The sequence below is a fragment of the Pinus tabuliformis genome, chromosome 8 (genome assembly GCF_031772625.1).
Source record: "Pinus tabuliformis cultivar Carrire ecotype Pingquan chromosome 8, CPIR1, whole genome shotgun sequence".
Classification (NCBI taxonomy): Eukaryota; Viridiplantae; Streptophyta; class Pinopsida; order Pinales; family Pinaceae; genus Pinus; species Pinus tabuliformis.
The window spans coordinates 1,502,138,132-1,502,151,869 of NC_142294.1; the positions used below are offsets into that span (position 1 = coordinate 1,502,138,132).

Consider the following 13,738-nt stretch of genomic DNA (forward strand, 5'->3'; position numbering starts at 1 on the left):
GCTTATGCTGCGGGCTCTATCTTCGCCTGTGCCTCTGCTATCTACCCAATGCCTTTATATACGAGGCATTCGTAACTGAAATGACGAAGAAAGGAGTCACTTGCTACCTAGAATCGGCCTTGCTAGCCCCTCCATACTGTATTTGCCCTGGCTGTTTCAGTCCCAATCAGCTGACACCTTGTGGCCTTCTGTTTGTCCTCTTTTCTGCTCTCCGCAGCCTCAGAATTCAACATTCAATCAAAGCACATATCACAGTTATCACAAATCTTCGCTGTGAAGCAGCAGAAAACGTATACGATTACAAGTATCTGATTTGAAAGCTGTATATTTCGAAATTGGTTCTACCTCAGACAGACATGTATGGTTCTCCAGCAGCCCTAGATACATCCTTCGTTGTCTCAGAAAGGGGGTTCCTCGCTGCCACAGAGAATGAGTCCCTCACCTCCCTGCTACCTCAGAGCATTGATCTGTTGTCTCAGGTTTCGCTATGACGCCTGCGTTACCCAACATATGTATGCGGCGAGTCTAGAGTGTATGATAATGGCACACACAAGCACGTGGCTTGCATGCAATGTAATGGTGTTGGCTAAATATTTATGAGTAAACTTATGCCCTTTCATTTTAACTTTACGTACAGAATATTTAATTTTATATTTTAGATTTTAACATGCGTCCCTTTTTTAAAAGTTATATTTTTAATTATTATTAATTTAAATTTAATGATTATAAATTTTTGTAATAAACTTTATACCAACAATAATCTTATACGCAAATAAGAAAATCTCATACAATGCAAGACATACGTTCTAGGCAGTGAAATCGATTATTCCAACAAAATTGTCACTAAAATTTTTTATTTAGTTTATTAAAATAAAAATATGACATTATTACAAATCCGATTTAGTGTACCAAATGCATAGTTTAATGGTAGAATTGGTATATCAGATTTGACGAAGGCACAACAGAGCATTATTGAATGCTACATGGCATGCTTGAATTCTGCCCTTTATTCAAAGTCGAAAAATAAAGGAACGGAAGGAACAACCATCGCTTCTCTAGAAAGCGAAAATACACCAGCAACCGATTAATCTTGTATTGGTTAGCTACAGTGGACTGGTATTTCTTGATTTCACTTATTAATTTTAAGCTGTATTTGACTGGTCAGTATGTGCATTTACTTACCGTACTTCTTCCTGTAGTTGCTAGAAGGGCGGGGACATACAGCGCCGGATGTGCATTCCCAACATGCTTACTGCCTTGCTTTAATATCGAGAAAGAGATTCAATATGTGATGGAGTGCATTCACTTAACGAACTTTTTAGAACTAACAGTGGCCCTCAAGCCAAGTATCTTATCTGCCCTGCCTTACTCCAGATACTTACTGCCTACATGCTCTGCCCTCCCACAAACGGACGCTACATGCCCTCCCTCTCTCTATATGGCCCTCGGTTGGGCCCTTCCTTAATGCTGCGCCAGCTGAACGAAGTGGGATTGATATAATAAGCTTCTATTTCCTGAGGTCAGATGAGAAATATGATCCAACACGCTCCTGCATAATGAACAGGCTCGGTATACCTTGGTCCTGAATAAGGAATGCGCAGAGTACTTATACCAGATGGAGGGTTCCTGCTATTTCGAATATTCTGCGGAATATTGGGCTACCCGGATAGGCACCCCAGCAACATGACAATATTCTGCGGAAGGAAAGGAAAGAGCCTACCCTAGTACTTATGAACAACGTTCTCTTGCTCTAGCGTCTTCTCAGCATCTAGTACGATTTTCATGACTTGCCCACTCAATGCAACTACAGGTGCATTCTCAGGCTCAACTTAATGCAGAGACTTGCTGCCTCGCAGCTCATCTTGTTAAATATAAAATGAAAGAGTTAAAATTCAATGTGCAAGAAGTGATGTTTTGGTTTTGATATGATCCCATCACTTTAGATCCAACATTGGAATAATTAAAACAATAGCAATCACTGAGCTTATGGAATTTCTCAGGCATACTCTAAGAGCTATTGGAATGAAATGAATTACATTGACTTCAACAGTTCTGGCATTGACATCTCTACGTACAAGGAAGAGTGAGGAGCCAATGCAGCATATTGGATGCAATTTTAGTAGGGGTTTTGACCAACATAATTGCTAGGGGGATTGTAATTGCAGGTCATGAAGGTATCACCGTCGTTGCAAATGACCCTAGCGCAGCCCACCGTTCGAGAATTCTTCCACACAATTTGAGTGTAGTGCCCGCATTCCTAAAACCCACTGCACGAATGAGTATGATAGTTGAACGGTCCTCCCCCGTCCACGCAGCCACTGCATCCTGGAAAGAGCTAACCAGCCATATATTGGGTATTTAATGCCCTCAGAGCAGCACGCGACTTAACGCGATAACACGGGAGTGGGCAAATTCGGCATTAAATAATATTTGCCCACTCCCGTGTTATCGGGCTAAGTTGCGTGCTGCTCTGAGGACATTAAATACCCAATATATGGCTGGTTAGCTCCAGCCCTGCATCCTTGGGTTGCTAACCACTTCCACTTCCCCAGAAAATATTTTCGCCAAATGGCCCATTCGAGTGTTTTAGAGCGCAGTCTCCTCGTCTCTTACTGGCATATGCGTGGGCATAGCTGGCCACATTGGCATCCCACACAAGGGGAGGATCCCCAACCTGGGCTCTTGACTGGTTTTGGGGTAGAAGGAATTGGGACACTAAATCTTCATTATCACCTCTTGCAGTTACACTAGAAGCTAGTGAACCCAGACATAACAACAGAATAACCAACAAAAGGATCAAATACAGCGATCGGACATGATATACTATCAGGTTCTTCATAGTCCTCTTTCCCACTTTAACTTTCTAAGCTCCCTGATGGCTTTATCAATACTATGAGAAAAGGTTATCACAACTATGAGAGAAGGTTGATGCAGTTGGACATGGGAGGTCCGTTGACTTATAAGATGAGAGGTGAAGAAGAATGGGTGTGATCGGAGTGATTGCAGGAGGAGCCATGTGGAAGTACTGTTCTTCATTGAAGGTTTTGGTCCCAACAACATATTAACTTTGGAGCAACCCGGAGGGCCTACTTCTGAATAACTTGAAAAGTTTATCAGTTGAGAAAACTAACTGTAATTACAATCGCGAGTTAAGCGGGGTTTATCAGTTAAGAAACTAAATGTGATTAGAGTTGTGAGTTAAATGGGTTTGATTGTGAGTATATATTTTAACTTTTTTTGAGAAATTTCAAAGATAGAAGTGAAGACCGCTATTTGATTTCGTTAATCATTCATCAAATTTCTGAAATATTTTAAAAATCTATAATGTAGTGAAATTCAGCTCACCAATGCAGTTGTGAAAGCTTTATATTTAAATATACTAGTTGTAATTACAATTGTGACCTAAGAGAGTTTATCAATTAAACAAATTGAATATAATTATAGCTCGATTGTGGTGTATATTCTGGATTTTTTTCGAAATCTTATCGATTGAAGCTAAGACAACCATTTGACTTAGATATTTATTTTATATATAAAACTTTTAAAATATTTCAAAAATCTACAATCTAATTAAATTCAACTCACCCATTTGTCAAAGCTCTACCCTTAAATACATTAACTAATGTACTTGTCAAAGCTTTACCCTTGAATACACTAACTGTAATTATAGTTGTGAACTAAGAAAACTAAATGTAATTATAGTTGTGAGTTGAGTAGGTTTGATTGTGGGTGTATATTTTGAAAGTTTTATCTTTAAATACATTTCACTATTGTGAGATAAATAAGTTCAATATAGAAATTTACTATTAGGTGAACATATAGGATTAATTATAATTATTGTTGTGAGCTAAATAAATTTAATTGTGGAAAAAGTTTTTACTTTAAAATTTTAGTATTTGGAATCAATTTACAAATAAAATATCTATATTCTACAATGAACTTATAAAATGCTATTAGAACAGAACTTTATGAATAACTTATATTTGGATAACTTATATATGGATATGTAACTGCGTAAAGTAATATCATTTAATTTAATTTGTTTCAATCTCACTCTGATAAAATTAATCAAATAGTGGATATCTTGTCTGCGTCCAAACAGATAATGCCAAAATTGAATTAAATTACAAAAACCGGGACCGCTGATATACTTCCGGCATCTTCGCACGCAAAATTTTCGGTTCTTTCACGTGCAGGTAGTGTACAAAAGTTGAACAAAAAAATTTATGCAATGATTTCGCTTGTATTTAAATGTAAATGCGGCCTAATAGATTGAGGATTTTCCGCCGTCACAAGGGTAAGTCTCACGCATTATTATCCGGGCTTCAAGCATTTGTTAATTGCGAAGACGAGATCATTCAAAGAACCTCAGGATCCTGTGGCGTAATTGATGACCATAGAAGTGGCACATCAGCTATTCGACTTTGATTTATACACGAAGTATAGTGACAGCCCCAGACTTTCTCTTGCATAAGTACCTAATTTTAGCATAGTCTAACTTGCCACAATTTTACTAGGAAAATAAGGTAATTCATGCATGATTTTGAGAATACATAAAAAGCATCATTCTTGACTTTCTACAATTCTAAACTTTGGAAATTTGGCAATAACTTTTCATTCTCCTGTTTTTGTATGACCAATTCTTGTCTTGCTGGATCAACTATTGTTGATGTAGAATCAATGGCTGTTGATGACGACCTAGGCTCTGTACCTGATATTGGGATTGCTGTGACTGAAACCATAGCAAGCTGTGTTGTTTCTTTCTCCTTTAGTAACTCTTTAATATGCTCTTCCATTTTCTTTAGCTGTATATTTTTCTCAATAATAAGCTTGAGAATATCCCCCTTTTGCTGTTCATTTTATGCTATGTCCTTTGTTAGAGGATCTTCTGTAGAAGGCAGCTTCAACTGTTTTTTGAGCGCAGCAATGTCTGTATCTTTCTTTTTAAGGAGTAACTCTGCAACTTTTACATTTTGGGATCATATCCTACTTTAATTACAAAGTCCTCCAATGATTTTATTCTATTATCTTTTTCTAATGAAGAAATATTTCTAACTTGAACTGAGACTGAACATTGGATAGGGCGGTCCTAAGTTTAGAAAGAGACATAGTTGTAGTTGTCATGGTAGAAAACAACATTTCACGAGTCTATTTGTGCATATCCATCTAGTCAATTGAATGAATTTGACTGGTATCAAAAGAGAACACAGTATTTTTATAATCTGACGGAGACTTAGGAAATTGAATTTGAGCTTGCAAGAAAGCCATTTGCATTCTTCCTTTCTCACTGTCAAAAGCATAAAGAAGACAATGCTAGGAAGTTGACGTTTGTTTCTAGAATTGGTTGTACACATTAGAATTAAAAGTCTCATTTTTCTGTTTAATATCAAGGAACCTTGAGAAGATGTTCTAATCATCTAAGGAACTGGGTCCTGTGCACTGAATGATTTCTAGAGGCTCCCTAGAAGGTGAAGTTGTAGGAGTTGTTGAAGCACTAGATATAGGAGGAGTTGTTGAAACACTCTCTCTTGCTAATGTAGAAACTTATGAATCTCCAAGATCATTTATTACTGGTTGAGTTTCTTCTGTTGATGTGACCAAGCAACCTTTGGCTTCTTCTATTGAAAAATGAGTCCTCTCATAATTCCTCAATAGATGAAGTCTACTCTCTTACCATTTTCTGTTGCTTGCTCTAAGCAACTGGAGTCTGTTTAGTGGGGGTGGGTACAACCTGTTCATCTGCCTCTTGAAGTGTCCCATCAACCCACTGCTCTTGATTCATGAACTTTTCTATTTCTGGTCTTGGAGTATGATTATAAGGAGTCATTTTTAATTCAACTCTCAAGGCAAAAATAATACCAAAAGGGTCATAAGACCAGGTAAAGTTAGGCTGGAAATTCATCTTCTTTAACAATGTATCTGCCTCAACACCAACTGATCTGGTGTTTCAAATGAATGATCCAATCTTTGCCTTGATCTTGAATTGAGATTTCCTTTTTCCTGACACAAAGTGCAGGTCATCCATGTTGATCATCTGCCTAATATATTCCAGAGAAAATATTCTCATGGGAACATACTTGGGCAACTTATATGGTGCAAGCTCACAACCATATACTCTTATCTCTGTGTAATTCTAGTATAAATACCAGTCACCAGTTTTAGTCTACTCACTTAAGTGTAAAATCCTTTTTATTTCATCTCCAATCCTTGGCTCTATTTGACTATTGAGGAGTTGTGCCACTGGATGTATGAATGTATCTACAAAATCTGAAAATGAAGAACTAATAGAAGTTGTCCTGACTATTTTGGTCCAATGAATCACTGATTGGTTCACCCCTTGTTCATCCTGTTTGCTAAGATTGATAGGCAAAATATATCCCTGATGAAAAAGAAACATGTGAACAATTACAGCGTTGTAACTGAACACTCCTTGTATAGTAAAATTCATGAATTGTTCATGTATATTATCAGCCAAGAATTGGCTGTAATTATACATGAATGTTGGTTGCTGATCTTTGTTAAAGATGGAAAGGAATCCAAGGATAGTTTCATCAACAGACTAGTCATCTGGATATCCTAACAAGTATGAAAGCAGAGAAATACAATGTCTAGAGGCCTCAGGAAACATGGAAGATGAGTAGGGTGGATTCCTTTTTGGTAATTCTGCATCCTCACATAAAAAGATTTCAAAGATTTGGGCCCTCTGTGGAAAGGTTAACTTATGGTACAGATCCATAAGTGTTGTTGGTGAAAAATGGCTGAGAGAGTCTAATTGAGGGATTAGGAGCATCTGGTTTATGGTTTCAACAGAGATGGTGATCAGAATGTCTCCATTCTGAGCCACCACTACTCTTTTTACAGGGTCATATTTGGCTTGGCACCAAGTAATTAGGTCAGGGAAATCATGTGTTTTTGGGAAGCTGAAGAAAGGTAACAGAGATTCCCATAATTTGATTAGGTCTTTCTGATCAAGGTATTTTTGTTTTAGCCATAGGTGCAGTTCATGGAAGTCGAACTCACACTTGGCATCTGCAATCTTGAACAAGGAATCGACAAGGGGAACATGGTCAAGATCGGGTTGGGTGGTAGTAACAGTGCTTTCTTCTGCACTCTACTTTTTAGCTTTCCCTTTTGGGGCCATGCTGACAGATAGAAGAAAGAGTGATCAACTGAATGGATTGGTCGAATAGCAAGAAGTTATGAGCAGGGAACTGTTTGACCTCCAAATAACAGTAAAAAGTCAGAGAAATGTGACAAAAATACGGGTATGGGTTTATTTATAGTTTTCAGGAAAGGCTAATGGTTTTATTTATGACCGTAACGGTTTTAATGCATAGGAGTGGAGCTGCAACATGCGAAAACGGGTATGACAACAGGGTGACGTGCACGTGAGGTGGAAACAGGTAGGATGACGAGGTAATGAAAAAATGAAGTGGTGACATTGGATTGGTTAAGGGATAACAGTCAAGGCATGAGATGGAGGACCGTTGGCAGAGGGAAAACCATGAGCAGATTGCGGAGGGGGTAGGGAATGGCTTATGGTTTTGGGCCGGGGGGGGTGCAAAGCTATAGGATGGTGACACGTAAGGTTGGGGCGTCCACCATTAAAACCACTTTGCGGACCCCCACCCATCGCGTTAATGAAAAACAGTTAAGGGGGGTGCGAAGTCTCTCCATGTCGTTGATCTGGGCGAGGAGTAGATCAACCGTCTAATGATGCGCTCCTTTTATGTAAATCCGACCTGATGTTTTGTTGCTTAGTGACTTTGGCTTATATCAAATATATATGTGCCATATATCATAAGGTGCAATGTCAAAGATTTACAACAAAACTTAATCCCTATTAAGGAAATTAATCATTAATTAATAAAAATTTAACATTTCTAATGTGGCGCATTTAAACTAGCACCCTTTACATTTATTCTTTTTATTTGAAATTGAAGCCTTTATTTTCTTTTTGCTTCCCTAGCATTTTTTATTTTCTTTTGCCTTCTTTCTTTAGGGAAACTAACTCGTAACATTTTATTGATATGGATGCATATAAAATATACAGGACATCCTAACATTTTTTATTTTTCTTTCTTTTTCATCCATATCCTAACTTAACATTTTGAATTTATTTTTGACAAATATACTAACTTATCAAAACCAAATAATGTTACAAAAGACGCATTGGCGCTATTGATGGAGGGAAGGATAGAATTTCCTCCTCATAATTAAACAAAAAACATTATTTTGCATGGAGGCTTGAATCTGGTGGCACCTAGGTCTTATGCTAAGGTGGCAGATGCCATGAAGGCCAAATGTGGTGATATGGAGAGCCACATAAGAGAATCTAGAGGACGTGGATTACTGATGTGGTAAACATGTTGACATGACATGCTGCCAACATGACACGTGGCAGGAATGATTAGCCTTTTAGATGGTAAAGTGGTAGGGTTTTGGGTAACATATGGCATCATGAGGGGATGCCACATGGTAGAGTGATGTCACCTTGATGTCAGTGTGATGTCATCAAGACAATACAGAAGTGGTTGAGATGGGGGCCTATGCTAACATGTCATTATGTGACACATGGTGGTGTTTTGTGGTGCCACCTAGCATGGGGGTGCTACTTGGTGTCGACGAGGAGTTGACATGGCCAAGAGCCACATCACTATGGAGCATGGGCCCTAAGAGAAGTCTTGTGGTTCCTTTCTACCACGGGGCGTGGAGTAGACATAAGTTGCAGAAGAGACGTAAGCCACAAGACGAATATTATCTTTGTTACCTAACTAGAAACAAATTACATCATGCCACAAACATTAGAGTAGAATACCCTCAGGGATGTGGTGCGATGGAATGGTGATGTTGTGGCATGGAAGGAACCATGTTGGATCTCGTGTGAGGTATCAATTCCACGTGGGTACCATGTGGCAGATCTTTGCTAATGTGGCAAGGGTTAATGGGCCCAAAATTTAAATGGGCATAACTTTCAATCTAGAGGCCATATTGAGGAAATATATATATCACCAGAACGCTCTCAATGAACTAGATGTGATGGTGATATACAAATATAATTTAGATAAATTTAGGAAAGGAAGAATTTTATAACCCCATCTTCATGAGGAGACCATGGAAGCCAGGTTAATTAAAAGTAGCACCTCCCATTGAGTTTCGAGAGTCCAAGGTGGTGGGAGTGAGAATTACACTTTGACGAAGAACATTGTAGAATGTGAGAATGTTTTTAGGAAGAAGATGGCTCATCCTACTAGATAAACTATGTAACTTGGTCAAAAAAGTAGAATCAATTGCATGATTATTTTACAGGAGAAGGTAGTAAGAGAGGACAGAGAGAATAATTTCAAAGGTAGTGTAATAGGAATAATCAATATGAGAGTAAGACCTTCATCATGTTTGATGTGGTGAGAATGATCACGAAGAAAAGACATGCATAATCCCATGGGAGAAGATAAAATACAAGTAGAAAAAAAAAAGAAGACAAAGGTAAAGCACCTAAATCTATTCATTTGGTTGTTGCTCATTGTAATATTCACATAAACAAATATTTGTTCAAAGCTTCATTTGATTATTGGAGAGATGTTTGCCTGCTTGATATCGGTACTACTTAATACATGAAATTTTAGAAATACTTCTTTGAAGAATTAAATGACAGTGAAGAAGGTGCAATGTACTTTTTAGATATATCTAGTCTCAAACTTGTAGAAATTAGCACCATCAAGCTTAAATTTATCAAATTCCTAGATTTTCTTTTGAATGATATCATTATTTGATCCAAGTGGCTATAGAGAGACACACAAGACAAAGAGGGCTCAAAAATCAAAGTGTTCAGAATGATGTTGGCCCAGGACTAGAGCGTAGATCTCATCGTCCTGATCGTGGAGGTGTGAATGACACTCCAATCTAAGTCCGGATGATGAAGTTATCGCGGAGAGGGTTTGTCTTAGTTCCTTTGAAAAAGGAGGCATTGCCTTAGTTCTTCAGATGGCCCGTGGTGTGAGGTATATGATTATTGTTCATGTATTTCTTCTTTCTGCATTATGTTTTACAGATCCTTGATTGATGTTGATGCAGGATCTTGTTTATTACATGTTGTCATGATTCCTTGATTCATGTTATGTGGAATCTTTTATGTGATGTACTTATTGTCATAACTCATCATGTTATGCTTTGAGATCCCTTGTTGTATGTTGCGGGGATACTCTTGTTGTTGTCATGCATGTGTTTTGTTTTTTTGACATCCCTTTTGTGCCATGTTGGCAGGATGCTCACCATGCATGTTTTTGTGTCATATTGATAGGAGTCTTTTGATTGAGAGTTCTAGTTGTGGAATATCTCTTAGAGCCACTCTTGCGTGAGGGAATTTTTCCTTGTATGATCGCGACATCATCTCTTTTATACATCATCTTTATTGATAGTGCTTAATGCAACTGCCTACACCATCTTGACACCGGGGCACGGAGACGTACTCCCTCCTGGACAAACTCCGTTATCACATCTTGAGTTTTCATGTGTTGATGATTGTTATGTTCCTCTTCTTTTCCACATGCAGATGTATTATTTAATATTCTTTTAAAGTGTAATTTAACACATCACGAAAGTAAAAGGTCTTGGAAGGGTCCTTCTTCACACCCGAACCTGGATCATTATCTTCCTAAGTTACGAACTCATTGTCTCTTATAAATATTCAATAATAAGGACATTCCATTCACGTGTTTGATGGAACAATTGAAATAAGGAGGTATTTTGACAACAAGGTTGTCATGGCATGATGCGAAGATAGGGTGTTTAAGTTGAAAGGGGCATTCACAGAGGCATAGAATTCTATACATCTTTCTCACTATGATGAAGGTACATTGTCTTTTAGTCTTTTGTGTCATGCTAGATTTGGACACATCAACTATGATAGTCTTCATATGTTGAAGAACAATGATATTTCTGGTTTTCTTACCATTCCAAGGAACCTGAAGCAATGTGAGGCTTATATCGTTGGGAAGCATAACAAGAAACCTTTTCATGATTCCACTTTGAGAGCTTGTATAAAAATAAAAGTGATACATACTATTTTGTGTGTCGTCATGCTTCTTCCATTTGCCTCTAATAATAAAATATCATTACTTTTATTAATTACTACACTAGAATGTGTTGGGTCTTTTTGTTAAAAGATAAGTCTCAAGCTTTTGAAACATTTAAGAAACTTCAAGTATGGATTAAAAATGAAGCACACTATAGTATTATTACTCTTTATATTGATAATGGAGGGGAATATACCCCTAATGAGTTTAAAATCTATGTTCACCAACAATGAATCAAACACCAAACCATTGTTCCATATAATCCTCATAAGAATCGTATAGTATAAACAATGAATTGGACACTCTTGAGTATAGTACATTGAATACTATTTTTCAATAATGAAGTTGATTTCTTGGGATGATGAACTTTATATATGTAATATATGTGAAAAATAGGAGTCCACCTTCTGCCCTTGGGAACAAGATGTTGAAAATAATACTGAGAGGGGGGGGGGGGGGGGGTGAATCAGTATTATCAGGTCAATAAAACTTTTTCAATTTCATACTCAGAAACATATACGCTACTTCAGTTAAGTGAACCCGCGTGTATACGCTACTGTGTCTAAAGCAACTAGCGTATATCCAGAAATCTTATGATTCAGTTAGCTTATCTTCAGTAAATGCATCAGAACATTATTAACCATATTAATAGTAAACAGGTGCAGTATAACAGAACAGATCATCACACAAAGGCCACACACATGAACACCATGATATAAGGTGGAAACCCAATGTGGGTGAAAACCACCTGCTGCAATTTGTTTCTATCTTCCTTTAATAAGAAACTTCTTTTACAATGTACTGGTGCAGTCCTTTACCAGTACGCAGGCTACAACCTGCAGAGGGCTACAACCCTCATAGCTCTTGTACTAGCCGATCCATTTACTAGTACGTAGGTGCCTACCTACAAAATGCTCCAACCTTTACTCGTTTTCCAGCTGCTCCTGGAAGGGAGCTACAATCCCCTGGATCTTGTACTGGCTGATATGTTTACCAGTACGTAGGTGCCGACCTACTATCTTCTCGGGACCACGTTTCATACATTTTCATACTGGATCCATGAAACAATCACCATTGTAGTACAACCTGCATCATCAATCTCTGAATCACCCAATACTGAATCACTGAAACCCTGTCAAGAACACAGACAACATAACAACAACCATATCCAACTCCATCTTCATACTTCACATTGTATACGCTACTTCGACGAACCCAACCTGCGTGTATACGCTCTTTTAACAAAGACAACCCGCGTACAGATCTGTAAATTCAAACTTAAAACTCCGCAGCTATATCAGACATCAAAACATACCCAGATCATAACAATAAACATGCGTCAATAGATCTAGTCTATTCACAATCAAACCATATGAAGATAATCATTCCAAGCCTTGAGATCCCGTTCCATCGTTCATCATCATCCTCCACATGAGTGAAACCTTGGTTCAGATCACCAACCCATAACCAGCATTTGGATCTCTCACCTCATCAGATATTCGTCACTCACACACTCTCACACCTTGCTTCCTTCACTTTGCCTAATGATCTTCTCCTTATATAGCCTTAGGCCCTTCACAATACCACGGTCCAAAACCATAGTAACACAACACCATCAACTTCAAAACTAGGGATCGACACGCCCGTCGAGACACCATGGTCCAAAACCATAGGCACAACTTCCAAGGACTAACCGCCACGGACCAAAGGTACGTTTTCACATGTACGCACTTTTATTGAAGCCAACCTGCGTGTATACGCCGATTTTCCTTAATGAACCTGCGTATATCTCTTTCTTGTCCTGCTGTACTAAGATCTGTCCTTTGATTAAGTTGCCATCACCTGTACCTGCCTCTGAGTGAGTTGCCATCAAGGACAACACTTGTATCATAATGCCAACAATCTCCCCCTTTGGACTTGATGGCAACCACCACACCAAGTCACTCTCCCCCTTTGACATCAAGGGCAAAGGGCGGACCAGGATATTCTCTTCTTTGGTATACCTTCTGCTGTCCATACTCCCCCTGAGTACTTGCAGAAATCTCCAAATGTGCTCCCCCTTTGTATATGTCAAAGTGTACCAATCTGTCCATGCTCCCCTTGAGTACATGCTGAAGTTTCTGGTTTGGCTCCCCTTTGTATATGCCAAGTTCTATCAATCCATCCATGCTCCCCCTGAGCAGATGCAGGTTCTAAGACCAGCCATTCATTCATGACTATTATTCATCATATATGATATGTACCATAAGCATCAGCCTGCAATACCATTCCTTTGATCAAACAACAAGATGTATCATTTAGCTTCATAGACTTTATTAACAACTTCTAACCATAATGCCAAGAATGCATTATTTGAAGTATATGCTCCCCCTGAGCTTGTGCCATCTGTTTTCAGTTAGATGCATACACCAGTAATAAGCATCAAGACATCATCATCAAGTTAGGATTAAAACACTTCTTTGAGGGCATTCTCCCTTTTTCTAGGTAGATCTTGCTGATCTATGATTTGATCTGATGCTTCATTTGCTTGTCCATCTTCAATCTGAGGTGATTCAGGATCTGAATTCTTGCTTCCACTCAACGGCAGGTTGTCATTGTTCCTTTGAGCTGTTTTCTTCTTCTGACGCGCTTTCTTCCCCATTGTTCTACGAATCTACTTCAAG

General features: G+C 38.4%; 1 pseudogene; it reads right to left on the bottom strand.

Moving 5' to 3' along the window:
• Positions 1–2,116: 2,116 nt before the first annotated feature.
• On the bottom strand, positions 2,117–2,839 carry LOC149241543 (pathogenesis-related protein PR-1-like; annotated as a pseudogene).
• Between the last annotated feature and the right edge of the window lie 10,899 nt (positions 2,840–13,738).